Here is a 16079-nt window from a genome sequence, read left to right on the forward strand (position 1 = left end):
AAAAACCGCAAAAATTTCAAAAAAAAAAATTTAAGATAATAAGAATATTACAAATATTGAGGTCTTTAAAAGCCATAAGTTAATATTTTATTACTGATATTGTTTTTTGATTGAAATTCTAAAAACTATACATTAAAATTCTAAAGAATTTTTCTAAAAAAAGTATATAAATTTATAATAAAATGAAGTATTATCAAGAAAAGCGATAAATACTAAATAAAAAAAATTTAATAGCTGAACAAATATTTTAGATAATTAGAATATTACAAATTTTAAGGTCTTAAAAAATTATAAGTAAATATTTTATAATTATTATTATTTTTTGTTGTAATTTTAAAAACCATTCAAATTATAGATTTCTAAAATACTTTTCTCCTTCAAAAAAATTATAAAATTTCAATCGAGAATTCAAAAAAAAAAAAAAAATGTTTATGAGGAAAATGAAAAAACAAAAGTTTTACTAGATTAGCATAAAAAAAAATTGTATGTATAAATTTTTTATTAGTGTTGAGCAGTAAGAAAATACTTTTAGGACTACTCGCAGAAGGACATCAGGAAAAAATATCAAAATGTAATAAAAAAAAAATCTTCTCTTTTGGCAATGCACACAAAAAAATGTTGGTATCAAAACCGCACTTTGCGGTATTATATTTATATATCTAATAATTCTACCGTACATCTGTAAAGTTTTGCAATAAACAATTAAAAAAAAATAAAAGATATAAGAAATAATGCAAGATATTTAAAAATAGCAATACTTGTATAAGCTTGCTTTTTTAACTCGAATGTTTCAGAAAAAAGGTTTAATAAAATACTCTTTTAATTAAATTAAAATTTATGCACACATTTTTTCCATTTTTTTATTTGCACGAGATAACGTAACTTGTGTAGATATGCTTTAAAAATGGGATACAACAGCGCTAATAAAAGGAAAGAGTAAACAAAAATCACAACAATATTTTAGGCATAATAGTAAAACAAGAAATTTTAATTTACTGCCATTTGTTCGTATAAATTGGAGGGGAGTTTTTTTGCATGCAAACAAGAAGAGTAGAAATAAATAAAATAATTTGTGCATACATATGTACATATACACATGATAATAAAAAATGTAGCAAAAACTTAAAAAACGACAGTGATGCGAGCATATATGTATATATGAACATTAGGCTGCATCAAATTTATAAATGAAAATTTCCTGAACCTTATATGGCTTTTTTGGGGTCTTTATACAATTATAATACAAAGATATTAAATGTGGTAGAAGAAGACGGAGCTAAGCAGCGACTGGCGCGTCTTCTTGAACGGCAATAACCGTTTAAATGGTTAAATTAAGTAAGTAAGAAGAAGACACATGTTGGAAATATGACCGTGAAGTTAGCAAAGCACCTTTGGCGGATTTAAAAATAGTATTAAGTGAAATAGTAATATGTCTAACTTCACTTGAAGTTAGCGAAGCACCCTCGTAAAAACTGACTTACACCCAGGGTTGCGCGTTTACAATATTTTTTGGATTGTTTACACTTTCATTGTAAACAATTGTAAATAATGTAAACAATTGTAAACATTTACCAGCATATGTTATTTCAACTTATATTGTAAACTGTCGAGTCAAACAGATCGTTTTGAAAGGTCCAAAAAGTTATTTTTTATTTATTATAAAACGAAAATTGACCAAAACAATGAAGAATCGGACAGTGGAAATTAATAAAAAATATTAAAATACTAAATATTAAAGCGTATTTTTTATTATTTTTTTACAAGCTTGGAAAACTGTTTAAAAAATAGTGAAAATATTTAATTAGTAGTAGATTGTTTCTGACTTATAAAAAAGCAAAAAAATTAATTGTTTACAAAAATGAATTGTTTACGTAAACAATTAGCTTAAACAATTGCTGCAAACAATGTAAACAGTTTACAGGCCCAACCGTGCTTACACCACACTGATCGAAATGCTACTTAGACTAGCGTATAAGTCGCTAAATATTTGCGAAAAGACAACTTGTCTCACCGTTTTTTAAAAGCTTCGTGAACTTAGCAAGAGCATCCTCGTAAAAAATTATATCCGTCACTAATTGAAATGTGCCTTAGCTGGTATTTTGTTGCGTATGCTGCTATCCTAAAAAAGAATGTAGGTATCTACATTTCTACTGAAACTGACATATTAGACTTAACTTGTTTGTAACTTTCCAACATGTGCTGCTTTTTTTTAATTGAAAATACGTATACTAGACTAACTTGGATGTGATCTTTCGATTTATGAAAAAAAAAAAAATTAAAAATTTTCATAATACGCAACAAAATACCAATAAAGTCGCATTTCGATCAGAGAAGTGTAAGTCAAATTTTTCGAGGGCGCTTCATTAAGTCCACGAAACACCAAAAAAAAACAACTTAGAAAAGCGCGCCAAATGTTTCCTCTTCGCCACTAATTAGCGCCTAAAATGACGCAATATTAGTTTTTTTATCCGCCGAAGGTGATACGCTATTTCACATTCATGTTGGAAATTAGAGCGAAACATAAATGCTTTCATAAAAAGTAGACCGGCACTGTTTTCGTCCACCTCTTTACAATCAAAAATTTTTAAAAACTCAAAAATTTTTGATAAAAGCAAAACTTTAAAAAGTTGCATTTTTCATTCATATCTCAGTTTGAGCTACATGAGAAGAAACAAATTTCATCAAGAAAACTGCGCAAGCGACTGATTTTCCATTTATGGCATTCGCTATACTTTTTTGAGAATCATTTATATTTTTCACAAATATGACAGAATTTAGCTAACAAACTGTGACCCACTCTAATGTAGGTACCTATCAGTGAGCTGCAATTATTCATTTTTTAAGGTTATTACTGGACTAAGCAAAATGAGTATTAGTGCGTATGCAAACAAAGAATATCAAGCACTTATATCCACTAACACACATTTACATAGTCATGCTTCGTAAAATGAATAACCGCTCATAAGCCACGAAGCAGTTCAGTACTCAATTGACTTATTGAGCAAGAAAGCCAACTGTGTTATACGAAAACACTAATTGGAATAAGTAAGACTAATAGTGCAATAACATGAATATAGTCATATCAGTCTTCTGACGCTAGCAACACAACGATGTGCACGAAACTAAACTGGATACAGCACCAAAGTAAAACCGATGATAAACGAAGTATGCAGTGTATTACACACGAAATCAAAGTGCTACTGAATTAAAGCGACTATGACATCAGTTTATACTCAACAATGTCATATGTGTATGAGACATATGTATTATGTCATAGTATTTGTCTGTACTTGACTAAGTTCACATTTAGATACAATTTTTTGGCTCATGACTAAGTGCACTAATTTTCTTAGTACTCAAAGCAGATCTCTGGTACCTATGTACACATGGCAAGTATGTAGAGCTGCTGCAGCGTAGTAAAACAAACAATTTCAAACAACAACAACCAATTATGTTCACTAAATAGCTGTTATATGAAGCGGCGTTATTTTGTGGTTGTCTTATTTTGGGTGGGGATGGGCTCGAATTCTTTTTAATGAAAAAAACAGCTCTTGGAAAAATAAATATTTATTTGTGTGTTTGCGCTTTTGAGAGGGAAATGATTTTCAACAAAAAACAGTGTATGTACATACATATGTAGATAATATGACTTATCAATGCTTAGGTGAGTATTTAGTTGCAAAGTAAGCAAATAAAAAAGTTTGAAAAACTGTAAAAGGTGCTGAAGTTTGAACGGACATATTTGCTAGAATTTAAATTGTTTACCAGAACTATTTTTCGAAATGCGATTTTTTTAAGTAACAAAATATTATTAGCAGTTAGAAGTGTTTAGTATCAGAAATGTTAAGAACTGCAGTACTATTTATGCAAAACAACATGAAATAGTTTACACGAACTGTTATACAATCTGTCATACTGCTATATAAACCAAAATACAAGCATAAATCTACTCGGGAAAAAGCTTTTCCGTTATAGAAAATTTTCATTACTGTTATACTGTGTAAAACCGTTTATCTGTTGTATAAACTGTTCTTTTTTTTCCCAATTTTCTGCGTAATAAGTAAATATTGAAAAAACCACAATTTTTTAATACTAGCTAACCAGTTTCCATCCTACCCCTTTATTGATCTAAACCAAAAATTTGTACATCGAAACATTTATAAAAACTAACGCAACATTATACGACACCTTATACGGCAACTGTTATACGAACGGTAATACTAAGCTTGCAATGTTAAAGTAGAGCTTTATGGACTTGATGTCAGTTTCGCTTTCGCAAGCTTAAAGCTGCAGTCATTGGTGCCGTTTGTCGTATCGCTGTAGTCGTATCCCTAACGTAATCAGCTGTTTATCGTTACGACGGTAAACCAAACACCAATTGGTTGGCTACGATACGGTTACGACCTTAGCGGCACCAATAATCGATTACATTGATTCGCATAAGGTTGGTCGAATCAGCTGTTATAAGGTTACCGATACGGTTACCGATAAAGCACCAATGTCTGCAGCTTAATGGGCCGACAGCAACAACAAACTATTATAGTGATTTATAACAGTTATAATGTCAGTAAATTTGCCGTACACACCTCTAAGGAAAGGTCTTTAAGTTCTGCCTAAATAAAGCACTTAAAATGATGTGGAAAAAATTATTATTAAAACTGTTATATCAAATAAATAAGCTAAATAATGTCGTAAAATATACTTTCATTGGTGCGGTCTTTCTTTCGGTTGTGGGGGTGCTCTTGTAGTATTGCATAGGATATAAGTAATTCATGCTCCTTGCAAGACAAAGCGAATCCCCCTAATATTTTAACAGCTGTTTTAGTGCAAAGTCAACTGTTTGTTTCGGGAAAACATTTGTACTAATAGAAAAAGAATATGCATTGTCTTAAGCTGCACAATCGTGGTTCAAAATCAATTGCATTGTTAGAAGTCAAACTCAAAAGCTGTTATATAAACTCTTATATAACCTTTTCCATTTACATACACTCTAGTATAGACTTTGGCTTTAGTAGATGTATTTTTAAACTGAAACTGTTATACATGATTCTCAAATCTACTTCCTTTGAAAAAAAAAAATATATATATATGTTTTGCAGAACTTGCAGATCAGAAAAAATAAATGAATAAAAACTTGGAATAGTTTTAGATGAACAAGTAACTAAACTGAGTTATAAGCTGTACCATTAAATTTATAAAATCTGTAAAAAGTGCAAAAAATGTGTCAAGATAAGAAAATGACATGTGGTTGAAAAAATATGAAAATTTAACAAGATTGGGGGTAAAATAATTAAACTGTTATACAGTGTTATTAGCTGTGCCACTAAATTTAGAAATTTGAGTATTTTGATTTTAATTTGTTGGAATTTTCGTTAGTTTAGTAAAAAAAAGTACAATTAATTTAAAACCAAAAATTTTTTTCTTGAAAATGCAAGTCCCCCTTATGCAACCCCTACTTTATCTCTTGGCTTGCCTACACCTCTGCCTTTGCGAAATATGCACTTGTATGTGATAAGGAAAATAAGTAAGCTTTTCGTTACTGAAATTTTTTATCAAGTATTGTAAACCGCAAGGTGAAGTGAATTTGTTCTTGTCTCTAAAACAGGACTTAAATTGTTATTTTTGTAGCCCATCAATTTTTTTTATTGTATATATTTTCAGCTTTACATTATACTCCTGCAACAAAAACGTGACAAAAATTAATTAAATAAAACAACATGATTAGTGAAAAATAAAGGCGCCAAATAAAGTATTGAACAAAATTGCTGCTAAACAAAACGACAAAAAACAAAATCTCACCAATAAAAACTGTAAAGCAAAAAGAGTAAAAAAAATGCAGAAATTACAGAGTTTTTAGGGGATTTAATTAATCTCTACAACATATACAAAAAAAAGATTTGTAAAAAAATTGTCTAACTTTTATTTCACCTGATAAGGTCAGAGTATAACAGTTTGGAATAGTTGAAAATTTAAAGCGAAAAGTTTAAGTGATAATCTGCGATAACGCGTCATAGCAGCTACAGTACTAACGGCTAAACCGAAAGCTGACGATGACGTTAGCAGCGTTGCAAAAACAGCATATTTATAGAATAAATATTAAATAATTATATAAAACAAAGGTTCAAAAGATTTACACTAAAATGTGCGAGTGAAATGACAAAAATTAATATAACTAAAGCAAAAAAAGTGTTAATGCAATTGTAGTGTTTCTAAGTATAGCAAGAAGAAGAAAATCGGCGACGTTGTTGTAACAGCAACGGCAGAATAGATAAGGAAGCAGAGGGAAAGGTGAGTGAATCGAAATTTCTATTAAATTCGCACCTTGCAGTTTTTATAAAACAGAGCTATAACTGAACTACATTACAAACTAAACTACATTACAAACTGCTACAAGAGCTGTTGTATTAATGTTATAGTAAAATATTTTCTTATTGGTATTTTGGTAACAATTCCACAACTGGTTATAGCTCGTAAAATGCAACCTACAAATAGGGAATACCTAACAAAAAAAAAAAAACATTTAAATGCTGCACGAAAAGTGTTATACAGCTCCAAATAAGAAAACTTGCTATGCGTGCTAAAAAACTGTTACACAAATTCAGTCACTAAATAAGATAAGTGTGCAAAAACTTAAAAGTGCCAGGTACATTGCAGTTATACGTTTTATCACATAAACGTTGTCTCTCGCGAGAAGTTTCCATTCGAACAAATTCGATAAGTCGTAAGCCCCAATAATTTTCCAAAATATATATACTCAAATTTTATTTTAACTTCTTTGGAGAAAAGAAACTGCTATATAAGCTGTCATTTAATCCATAAAAGTTACTTTAATCTTATTTCCAACTGTTATACACACTGTTATATTAAGCAAACTGTTACAAAAACTATTACACAAACCTTCAAATTAGCGTGCGTGTTTCCTAGAAAATAAATGTTTTACCAATATTTTAAGAATTTTAATGCTACATAGAATGGGAATTTTAAAGCTATAAAAAGTGTTATACGATATTTTGCAGACGATAAAATTTGCAGATTTGTGCACTCGTTTTCTATGGTAATCCTACAGAAATATATAAATAAATAATTTGCGTGATTTACCTCAGAAGAGATTTAGGCCAAGTCTCTCCCAATTTGCGTCGTCCTCCTTTATAATTTTTCCTACAAATTGACGCGACGGAAGCTACATGTTTTATGCCGACTCCAAATGGCATCTGCATTTTTACTGAAGAGCGGCCATCAATTTTACTTTAATTTATTTAGAGAGATTTTATGTTTTACAACTTTCCTACACAAAACAGTTACACTTACACACCCTGAACTATTTAAATTCATAAGTGTTATACTTATTTCGACCTCGGCACTTCAATAGAATATCGACTGCTGAATGTAATGATCACAGTATATACTTCGGCTGCCGTTTCGAAAACGCCTTAACTGAGGAAACTTTTGAATAACGCCATATATCAGAACTTCTTTCAAAAACGCCCTATCTCAGAATTCCGTTGAAGAACGCCCTATCTCAGTATTTGTTTCAAAAACGCCCTATCGGAGCTCAAGTTCAGTACATTCTGAATTAGCTGGGCTTTTAATGTATTTAAGTATTTCTTCAGGCTTTTTACTCCATAGCAGATTTTTGTATCTCATAGATTATAGTACTAGTGAGAGTTGTAGGTCCCCTCTGCTTAGATTAATGATTAATTGACTGATACTCTCGTTGCTGGGAGTATAAAAGTGTGGTCTGCCTTTGCCCTGGGCATTCAATGAAGTGTTATCTGAACTGTTTCCCAGTTACCTATAGTTTCCTTATGCCTTTGTGAGTCAACAGAAGTGCTCGGGACCAAAGAATGCTGCTAAAGCACCTTCCTTGGCTAGGTAGTCCGTCTGTTCATAACTTTCATGTCTCTGGTTCCCGGGAACCCATCTTAATAAAACTTTGATTTTGGCCCAATATCTGTCCACAAATGTACACCTTATAATTCCGTGAGATTGACAGATCTAGGAAATATAGACTCACCTAAGCTGAAGGAGGAGGTCTCACTTCAAAGTATCGACTAAAAGTTACTTTTCTTTTGGGTCTCTGTAAAAAAAAATGTGGGTGGTCGCTGGGGTCAGTGATTTGGAAGCGTAGAGTTTTTAGCCAATTGGAGCGCATCAGCGTCCTTTTGTCGCTTTGTTGAATGATGGTGGGTTTGGGTCTGAATTGTTTTTCGGTTCTTTGTTATTTACTTATTAACGGTACACAATTCTTTTACACAATGATAGACGACAACAAAAAATAAAGTGACAGGCGACGGCCAAGCGAAATGATGTTAAATGATGTAGAACAAGTAAAACAACAACAAGAAAAATTATGATTTGAGTAAATCGCTTTAAGAACAAAAATACTCAAAATATTTTGAGTACAAATTTTATAAAATACAAACAAATATTAAGCAAAAAATATTAAGCTATATAAATCTTTTTAAAAGTTGAAATAAATTTTTTTTCACAAATTGCTTTGAAGAAAAATTAATGCTAAAATATTTTGTATGATGAATATTTTGGAAACAGATTTGCTAAGATTTGTTAGACTTAGCACTTTGATTTGCATTCTCCACTCTCCCTCTATATCGACAGTTAGTGTTACGACACTAGCACTGGCCACACGACCTTAGTATGTAGATCGATTTGTTAATTTTCATTTGGTATCTGCTGATTTTTTAGTATTATTTGAAATACGGACGTGAGAGTGGATTTTCCAAAAAGCAAATGACAGTGAAACTAAAGGTCAAAGCAATTAACGAAAATATTTGTTTGTGCAAAGAAAGGCAGAAAAAATTTGTATATATTCCGCAAGTAGCACTGCTGTAAAGTAGCATGGAAAATAGCACTCATCCAGCGTAAATGGTCACAATTTGTATGAAAAGCAACTTAAGTACATATAACCTTAACTATAAGTTCGTTCAAGCCCTATAAGTCTCCGGGCCCGGATGGCATCATTCCTGCGCAACTTCAAGAGTCTTTGGGATTGCCTGCGGCTGATTGGCCATCATCTACACTAACTGCCTCAGGCTTAGCTGGCACATGGTTAGGCTTATCTTTATTCCGAAGGCCGGCAGAAGCTCTCATATATCACCTAAGGATTTTAGCCCAATCAGTCTCTCGTCGTTTCTTCATAAGACGTTTGAGCGGTTGATTGACATATACCTACGGGAAAGAATTCCTCGGTGGTTACTGTCGGCTTCGCAGCACGCCATTTGTAAAGGAAGATCGACGGAAACGGCGCTCCATTCGATTGTAAAGCAAAGAGAGGGGCCCTAAAACATAAGTTTGCATTGGGTGCCTTCCTAGACATCCAGTGGCTTTTAACAATGTCTTACCGGAGGCAATCGAAAAATCTTTGGTTGGTTTAGGAGCCGAGGGTGCTCTGTCGCAGCGGGGTGGGGAGGGCCATAATTGTAAAGGTGTGCAGGGTCATGCCACATGGGCAACAAGCTTCTTGTGGAGCTGGAAGCCAATGGCTGCTGTTGTTGTTGTTGTAGCAATGCTTCGTCCCACCTAATAGCCGCGACCGATCACAAATTGTCATCAATATCCTCTAACGGGAGTCCAAGGAAACTTGCCGTTTCAACAGGGGTGGACCATAAGGAAAGGGGTGTTAGAGGCGTTGGTTCCACATTACAATTAAAGAGATGGTTGGTTTCATGTGGGGACACATTGCAAGCGGGGCATACATTTTGTATGTCGGGGTTGATTCTGGATAGGTAAGAGTTTAACCTGTTACAGTATCCAGAACGAAGTCGAGCAAGAGTGACACGCGTTTCCCTGGGGAGTATGCGTTCCTGAGTTTTGGATACTTTTCTTTAAGTACTGGATTCACCAGGCAATTCCCGGCATAAAGGTCCGACGCCTGTTTATGGAGTTCACCTAGAACCTGCTTGTGTTTTTTCGCTTCATTCGGCTGGGTTCTCAGGTGCCGTATTTCCTCAAAATGCTTACAGAGATGACTCCTTAAGCCCCTAGGCGGCGCTGGTTCATCAATCAGATGTCTTTTGGGATGCTCAGGTTTCTGGGTATTCAACAGGAACTGTTTGGTCAGCATCTCATTTCTCTCCCTGATGGGGAGTATTCTCGCAGATGGTGTTCTGGGGACATAAGAAGACAGTCCGTGGCGATTCTGAGAGCAGTATTTTGGCAGGCCTTTAGTTTCTTCCAGTGGGTAATTTTTAGGCTTGGCGACCATATGGGTGACGCGTAGCACGTAATCGGCTGGCTAATTGCTTTGTATGTAGTCATGAGCGTTTCTTTATCTTTTCCCCAGGTACTGCCGCGAGGGATTTGAGGATTTTGTTACGGCTCTGAATTCTCGGAACAATTGTGGCTGCGTTCTCACCAAAATGTAGATCCTGATCAAACGTCACACCCAAGATTTTGGGGTGTAGGACAGTCGGTAGCGTAGTGCCATCGACGTGGATGTTCAAAATGGTCGACATTTGGGACGTCCATGTTGTAAATAAGGTCGCGGAAGATTTACTTACTTACTTAATTGGCGCTTAACCGTCTAAACGGTTATGGCCGTCCAACAAGGTGCGCCAATCGCTCCTTCGCTCCGCCAACCGGCGCCAATTGGTCACACCAAGGGAGTTAAAATCGTTTTCCACCTGGTCCTTCCACCGGAGTGGGGGCCGCCCTCTACCTCTGCTTCCATAGGCGGGTTCCGATAGAAACACTTTCTTGGCCGGAGCATCATCTTTCATTCGCATAACATGGCCTAGCCAGCGCAGCCGCTGCGTTTTAATTCGATGGACTATGTTGATGTCTGCGTATAGCTCGTACAGCTCATCATTAAATCTTCTTCGGTACTCGCCATCGCCAACGCGTAGAGGTCCATAAATCTTTCGAAGAACTGTTCTCTCGAACACTCCCAAAGACGCTTCATCTGCTGTTGTTATGGTCCATGCTTCTGCCCCATATAGCAGGACGGGTACGATAAGTGACTTGTAGAGTATGATTTTCGTTCGCCGAGAGAGGACTTTACTTTTCAATTGCCTACCTAGTCCAAAGTAGCATTTATTGGCAAGATTGATTCTTCGCTGGATTTCAGTGCTGAAGCGGAAGATTTAGTCGGTGGTAATGCAAGGTTTCGCGAGGCGAAAAAACCGTTTATTTTATTGCATAGCGCATCGATCTTTGGGCCTGGGCCTGTGGCCATTATTGTGCAGTCATCGGCGTAGGAAACGGTTGTGACTCCTTCCGGTGGTGAAGGTAGCTTAGAAATGTAGAAATTAAACAAAAGTGGGAATAGGACACCACCCTGTGGCACCCCTTATTTAATTATCCTTGGTTTTGATGTTTCGTTTCTAAATTGCACCGATGCCTGCCGACCACCAAGATAATTTGCGGTCCACCTTTTAAGACATGGGGGAAGGGTAGACCCTTCCAGGTCTTGCAGTAACGAGCCAAGGTTGACGGTATAGCGCGACCAATGGCGTCCTCAACCTCTTTAGCGGTGATGGTGATTGGTGACGCGCTGAATTTGTGTTTATGTGCGTGTCTATTGGCTCTCCGTCTATCTTTGTCGACCGTAGGATGCATTATATATTGTCGGCAGAAAGCGCTCGCGCATTTTTTCGCATCCGACTGCACTTTGTCGCCAAAGGCGATGGAAACTTTGTCTTTGTGCTTAGTCGGATTCGATAGGGACTTTACGGTGGACCAAAGTTTACCCACACCGGTAGAGAGGTTACAACCTCTTAGGTGCTCCTCCCATTTCGCCCGCTTGTGTTCGTCCACAAGCAATCTGATGCGTTGGTTTATATCCCTTATTTGGGGGTCGCCTGGATCAAGCTGTCTTATAAGGTCACGTTCTCTCGCTAAGTTTGCGGCCTCCGCCGGGAAGTGGGCCGGATTTCGGGAATTCTCCCGGCGGGAATGAAATGTGCCGAGGCGGATTTAATGACCTTACGGAAGGCACGCTCCCCTTGGCGGGCATCAGTCGGGATAGGGAGGGCAGCAAAGCGGTTGTCTGTAAAAGATTTATATTCTTCCCACTTTCCTTTTTTGAAGTTTATGAAAGTGCGTTTTTCTGTGACGATGAAGTCGGCGGTACGCTCGAGCGAAATAAGTATGGGCAGGTGGTCGGATGCCAATCTTACCATCGGCTGCCAGTTGACGCAGTTTACGAGTTCTGCGCTTACGATTGAGATATCTGGCGAACTGTGACAGCTTCCAACCATACGTGTGGGGGCGTCTCCGTTTATTGTGCAGAACGTCGTTTCTTCTATTTGATCCGCCAACATCTCACCCTTACTGTCCGCCCGCAAGTTTGAATGCCATAGATCATGATGGGCATTGAAATCGCCTAAGATAATGCGATTTTGCCAGTGAGTAAGGCTCTGATATTAGGGCGGTATCCACTGGGGCAACAGGTGGCAGGAGGGATGTAGATGTTGATGATTTCTAGGTTTTCATCGCCTGACCGGACAGATAGGCCTTGACGTTCTAAGACATTGTCCCTGCGGTCGATGCCAGGATCAAATATATAATATTGCACAGAGTGGTGTATGATAAACGCGAGGCCGCCTCCATTTCCGCTCTCGCGGTCTTTCCTGTGGACATTATACCCAGAGCAGGTCTGCAATGCAGATCTTGCTGTGAGTTTAGTCTCTTGAATCGCAGCAATACGGATGTTGTGCCGCTTCATGAAATCGACTATCTCCGTAATCTTCCCAGTTAGTCCATTACAGTTTAACTGCAGAATTCTGAAGTGCATAAGGGAAGACGCCGCCACTCTGGGGGAAAGAGACGGGTGACTACGCCTGGGTTGTGGAAGACCAGGACACAATTGCTGTTGTGGCCCTTGGACTGGGCGTCCTTGGGCAGGCATTGGGGTACCCGGATGATTTGGGTTTGCGACCTGGCAACATGGCGCGATGAAACCCGTCGGGGGGTTGCCGTCGCGGAGACCAGAACATCTAGGAAAGTGGCACCAGCCAAGGCAGGAGCTGCATTGGGCGGATGTCGCAAACCTATATATTCTGTGCTGGCATATGGTGCAGGTAGGGACTAAGAGTCTGTTTCCCTGACCTGCACGATTGCTGCCGGAAAAGAGGGGGGAGAAGACGGGGGTAGGAGCTGATGCTCAGCATTGCTACCAACTCTACTACGAAGGGAGTAGTTATGAGTGGTAGTAGCTGTTTGAGTTGTTGGCGCCGTGGGGCGCGAGCAGCAGCGGGTACTTGTTGTGGCTTGCTGAGCAGCGGGGCTGCTGGAAGGTAGTGGAGGGGCGCTTAGGCGTAGACTACGGGACGCCCTTGGGCGTGAACAGCAAGGAGCCACAAACGATTTATAAAAGTTACGTGGACGTCGGGTTTTGGGATCAAGCCCAGAACATGCAACCATCCCTTGCACGAGACACAATGAACAGAGTATGACCGTCCTAAACAGATGCTTTTCCGGCAGATGCAGCAAAACCATTTCTCAGGACTGGGGTCAGGAGACGGACCCGGATTGGATTCGATGCCTTCCCGGAGTAAGAGAATATGGAGCAGTCCTGCTGCAAGGGGCTGCTGGGAGGATGACAATTTGTGGGAGGGACGCAACAAATTAAATTGGGTCACACTGAAATGACAGTCCTTGGTCGGGAAAAATCCCGAGTCGCTCCGGTACATAGAACCGACTGCCTTGGGAAGCGGCCAATGGCTGTCGGGTGGTGGCCTATGCAGGTGACCTCGCTATCCTAGTCAGGGGCAAATTTCTGGGCACTCTGCGCGATATTCTACCTGGATACTGTGGCTAGGTGAATCATGTCGACTGGCGGTCAACCCGGGAAAAACGGAATTGATTCTTTTTGCAAGGAGATATAAGATGCCCGATTTCAGAACTCCCTCGATTCGAGTGGTACCGTTGGTACTTTCTGATAGGGTTAAATATTTGGGGATTTTTTTTTTGGACAAGAAACTGTCCTGGAGACCAAATGTGGAAGATAGGGCCAGGAAGGCCGCCGTTGTCTTGTACTGCTACAAGGGGGCTATCGGAAAGAGATGGGGACTCTCGCCAGGAGTAGTGCAATGGCTTTATGAGATGGTGGTCAAACCGATTCTACTCTATGGGGTGATAGTCTGGTGGAAAGCACTGCACACGGCGAGCACCTCCAAAATGTTAGTGTCAGTGCAACAGACTGCGCTGGTCGGCGCTCTTAGAAGACCTACCTTGGCACTGAATGTCATGCTGAACATATATCTAGTAGATATTGCGGGAAAGGCGGCCGCGTACCGGTCAATGTTCAGGCTTCGTGATATGGGCTTTGGGCTTTCTGACTTCGGACACTCTAGCCATGTTACCAGTTTCGATTTTATCCCGGACAGGACGAATATTTTAAGCAATTATATTTGGCTTCTTCATTCTAAGTACTTATGGCTAGGTAAAATTGAGCTTTTGAAAATTATTCATAGAATCGATCATAAATTTTGTTTTTTCAAAAGAACTGTTTCCAAATCAGTTCAAAAGCGCACTTACTCGATTTTAAACACATGCTCCTATCGGTTAAAATGCAAGCTTTTGAGTTATTTATTTTGTTTCTTGATGTTGTTGTTGTTGTAGCGATAAGGCTGCTCCCCGAAGGTTTTGGGGAGTGTTATCGATATGATGGTCCTTTGCCGGATACAGATCCGGTACGCTCCGGTAACACAGCACCATTAAGGTGATAGCCCGACCATCTCGGGAACGATTTACATGGCCACATTAAATATTCAGGCCATCCCTCTCTCCCCACCCCCAAGTTCCATGAGGAGCCGGAGCCTCGTCTGTTAGTGAAACAGGATTCGCCGCGGAGGTTGAGGTTGACAATTGGGTTTGGAGATGCTGTATATTGTGCTGGCAACCTGAAATGTTGCACTACACAGCCCCTTGAATCTGGTATTTTAGTCCGCTCTTACGACAGGCATACCTACCGCGGGTATATTCTGACGTTGGGGGATTTGTTTCTTGATGGCTTTATTGCTCCCTCAGGCGTTTAAAAATATTAAAAAACTTTCTTAAATTGAGTGAAAGCCAGCCAACTTTCTTTTTTAGTATTGATTTCGAAAATTTACCTATTTTTATACCGATCCCAACTGTGCTTTTACGTTATTAAGTACTTAATGGTTTTCCATATAAAAAATTACTCATCAAGCAAATTTTGCTTCACTTTGACAGTTTGAGCGCCCTTGTTGTGTTCAGCTTGTGTCATTTCATTTATCATTTTTTGTTTTGCTCATATTTTCTACTTTACTTTTTTTCATTTTTTGTTTTATTTCTCTTTTCAGCTTTCGCTTTACTACTCCAGTTTTTAGCCATAAATTTGAGTTTATGCCATTTTACCATTATTTGCAATAACGCCTTTTATGACCAGTGGCAACAGTTTCCGCAATTTTTTTCTTCGCCCGCGCAAATACGTACCAAAGTATGTAATCACTGTTTTCCCAACTGAAAGCTCAACACAATTTTTTCTTTACCCTTTTTTCTGAGGTTGGGTAGTAATAAATTGTTTGTTGACCAATAGCTTGTTTGTGAAGGTTGAATGATAAAAGTTTATACCGAAATATTTGCAAATTTATTTCACTTTATTATTGTTTTGGTTTTCTTGTGGTGATGTGCATATGTATTATCACATGCTGTCGTATTTAACTAAGTTTAAGGGTTTATTTTTGATCGAAATAAACGCCCATCATATAATTTATGGTATGCAAAAAAAAAAAAAAATACGAGCTTTTACAGCTTTATGCCATGTCACTGCCTTTTGTGTTGAGGAATGTTTGGTGTTGTATTTGAAAAAATCTGAGGGTCACTGTAATAAAATGAAAACAAATCTCAAACAATAACATTTTTTTTAAATCCATATTGCTAGCGGATTATTTTGTATAGCAATAGAGTTGAAAGTTTTATTGCAGTGCTGCACATTTTGTTGTGTTGAAGTTATAAATTCTAGTAAAATACAGGTTTGTGGAAATTTTCCTACTATTTTCGAGTTAATATGTAGATGCAGCATTTAAGATATTCTATTGATTCAGAACACAAAATGTTTAAGATGTATGTTCTACCTGTTAGAGCTTTCATGTACG

At 37.8% G+C, this 16079-nt stretch overlaps 1 protein-coding gene across 2 annotated transcripts in view; it reads left to right on the forward strand.

Moving 5' to 3' along the window:
• Positions 1-16079, forward strand: part of norpA (no receptor potential A) — a 268904-nt gene that overhangs the window by 11398 nt on the left and 241427 nt on the right. For both annotated transcript variants that reach the window (XM_067780408.1, XM_067780409.1), the window contains exon 2: positions 5662-6288. The gene's annotated coding sequence lies outside the window, so the exon portion shown is untranslated. The remainder of the gene's footprint in view (positions 1-5661; positions 6289-16079) is intronic.

The sequence above is a fragment of the Eurosta solidaginis genome, chromosome 4 (assembly GCF_040869045.1).
Source record: "Eurosta solidaginis isolate ZX-2024a chromosome 4, ASM4086904v1, whole genome shotgun sequence".
NCBI lineage: Eukaryota > Metazoa > Arthropoda > Insecta > Diptera > Tephritidae > Eurosta > Eurosta solidaginis.